Raw genomic sequence first — 3,323 nt, 5'->3', positions numbered from 1 at the left:
ATAATAATAATAATAATAATAATAATAATAATAATAATAATAATAATAATAATAATAATAATAATAATATTTCCAAGAGGAGCCCTCAGTGCCATCCTCTCCTTGCCAGGATCCCTCCTCACTCCATGCCACAATTCCCCTCTTCTCCCCAGCCCTTCCCCGTTCGCTCCCTCAATTAACACAGCTCCTCCAGGGATTTGAATAATTCAGTCCCAGGGATGGAACCCGATGGAAGGAGCAGCAAAAATCCCAATTCCACTTGAACCAAATCCGGGCTGGATTTCCCTGCCCACGCTTTGCCCAGGAAACTTCAAAAAGAAAAATCCTACAGAGCTGCTCCTGCTTTATTTATCCAGTTTATTTTTTCCAAAAGCCTCCCAGGCCATTCATTTCCCCAATTATTTCATGTGCTGCTCTTTTATTTTTCCCTGATTTTTCTTTTTCCTGCCCCACTCAGGGAAGTCTCTCCCCCTTTTTTGTGCATCCACAGCACCCCCAGCTTTAAATTAAATTAAATTTATATTTATATTTCAATTAAATTTAAATCAAACACACCCAAGAATCTGGGATTGCCAAATTTCCTGCAGCCTGAGCCTGGAACTGCAGCCAAGGAGCAAAGTGGGCAGCAGGTCAGGAAAGAACAAATAAACCCAACCAAACCCTCTCTAATTAAATGTCTTCATATTAAATTAACTCCAAAAAAAGTCATTGGGAACAAGGGGTGGGGGGTGGAATTCGGGACACCAGGATGGAGATGAAGGAAAATGGAGGGAGAATTTCAGAGAATAAATCCCAGGAAGTGGAGAAAGCTTCAGCAATGGAGTCCAAAAAATGAAATTAAATTTTAAAAAATTGTTTCATTCCCTTTTCTGGGAGAGCTCCCACAGCCAGGAAAATCCTGCAGAAAACACCTGGGACAGCCAGGGACAAACGGGGACAAATCCAGGGACAAACAGGGACAGGGAAAAGGGTCTGGATGCTCTGAGGGGCTGGAGCTGGGAGTAGGGACAAGGCAGGGATCCAGGGATCCATTCCAGGGATTCAGGGATCCAGGGATCCATTCCAGGGATCCTGGGAGCTGTTCCTGGGGGATTCGGGGATTAATTCCTGGGGGATTCAGGATCCAGGGGTCCATTCCAGGTATCCAGGGATCCATTCCTGGGGGATTCAGGGATCCCTGGAGCTGCTCCAGGGGTGAACAGGGAGAAGGAGGCACATCAAAGGTGGCCCAGGGGGATGAGAGGTCCCTGTCTGATCCCTGAGCAAAGGCAAGAGCAGGAATTCAAAGCCGGAATTCAAAGCAGCAGCACCAGGTCCAGGCTCAGCGTGGCTCCTCTGGAAAGCTGGTGGGTAAAAATTCCCTGTGCCTGAGGAATTCCCAGCTCTGGAATGCTGATTGTTAAATATTCCCTGAGGAATTCCCAGCTCTGGAATGCTGATTGTTAAATATTCCCTGAGGAATTCCCAGCTCTGGAAAGCTGATCAGTAAATATTCCCTGTGGAATTCCCAGCTCTGGAATGCTGATTGTTAAATATTCCCTGAGGAATTCCCAGCTCTGGAAAGCTGACCAGTAAATATTCCCTGTGCCATTCCCAGCTCTGGAATGCTGATTGTTAAATATTCCCTGAGGAATTCCCAGCTCTGGAAAGCTGACCAGTAAATATTCCCTGTGGAATTCCCAGCTCTGGAAATCTGATTGTTAAATATTCCCTGTGCCTGAGGAATTCCCAGCTCTGGAAAGCTGACCAGTAAATATTCCCTGTGGAATTCCCAGCTCTGGAATGCTGATTGTTAAATATTCCCTGAGGAATTCCCAGCTCTGGAAAGCTGATTGTTAAACATTCCCTGTGGAATTCCCAGCTCTGGAAAGCTGATCAGTAAATATTCCCTGTGGAATTCCCAGCTCTGGAATGCTGATTATTAAACATTCCCTGAAGCCCCTGGGGTGGGAAAAGGAGGGAGAGGAGCTCTCCTTCCTCCAGGGATGGAAAACGCAGGACAGGAGATCCCTGATCCATTCCCTGGGATTCATCCCCTGCTCAGATCCCTCTGGAACTGCTCCCAGGGGATTTGGGGCTCATGCCAACATTCCCTGGTCCCGGCCATCCTGAATCCCATCAGGATTGTCCTGCTCTCCCTCCTCACCTCCCAACAGGTGCAGGTGAAGGGAAGGACCCAGGGCTGGAATCCTGCAGGAATCATTAAAAACTCTGGGATTTTGGCCTCACCTGCAAGGAGAAACAACAGATTTGTATTGAAATTCCCTGTGCAACATTCCCAAAAAACCTCCCCTGGTTTCCAGGAAGGCTCAGGGCACCAGCAGGACACAGCAGAGTGAGGAGAAGGAACAGAAAACGGAACAGAATTAAAAAATAACAACGGAAAGAAAAGGCCAGAGATACCACAGGGTACAAAATAGGAATTATTTATATTTTCCAAAAGAAAAACAAAAAGAGTTCCCAGCTATTGAAACATCTCTGCTGTAAGAAGTGACTAAATAGAAAGGGACAGGGCTGGCCCCAGACAGCCAGACCAGGTACAAACAGTGTAAGAATCACGGAGCAACTCAGGGACGTGGCACGCGGCCGTCAGCAAGAGTGAAATTCATCCTGGGGGGGGTTTGGGTTTGGTTTTTTTTTCTTTCGTTAAAAAAAGAGGCAGGAAAGGGGAAATAAAGCAGGGGGAAATGCCCAGAGCATTTCCCACAATGTTTAAAACAGAAACCGTCGGTGCTGCTCTCGGCTCGAGGGGCCTGCAGTCCTCTCCCAGCACAGCTTTCCCGGCCCCTCGTGCTCCGAGCTGACATTTCATAGAAAAAGGGGCTTTTGAACCATTTTTTCTGTTTGCAGTGGACACACAAGTGCTAAAACAGCAAATTCATCTCCTGGCCGAGGGCAGCGGGGCACACGCACGTCCAGCTCAGCTCGGCCGCCAGGACTTCGGGAACGTTGGCCATGAATCCTCCTGGAGGTTTCCTCCCCAAAAGCTCGGTGGAACTTGTGCCTTCACTCTCCCGAGCGAGCAGAGCCCTCTGCCCCGGGCATCCCACACACACAGAGCCCCGGGCCGGGGGTCCCGGGGGCACAGCCGCATCCTGGAGGGCCTCAGGCGGGTGCAAGGGAACACACAGACACAGGGAATCGCAGGAACAGCCCCAGAGCCCACCCTCCCCCCTTTTCCCAAAGTTTCTCGGTGCTGTTGGACAAAGTCTGGATGTCACACGGAGCAGCCTCTTCCCCCCAACAACAGAGTCCAAGCTCCGCGGGCCTCGCCGGCTCCCCGCTGGTCAAGGGCTGGGCAGCAGCGGCAGGCGGCGGCCGCG

This window comes from Geospiza fortis, unplaced genomic scaffold (assembly GCF_000277835.1).
Source record: "Geospiza fortis unplaced genomic scaffold, GeoFor_1.0 scaffold406, whole genome shotgun sequence".
In the NCBI taxonomy this organism is placed as follows: domain Eukaryota; kingdom Metazoa; phylum Chordata; class Aves; order Passeriformes; family Thraupidae; genus Geospiza; species Geospiza fortis.
The sequence above is the reverse complement of the archived record's forward strand: the minus strand, read 5'-3'. Positions refer to the sequence as shown.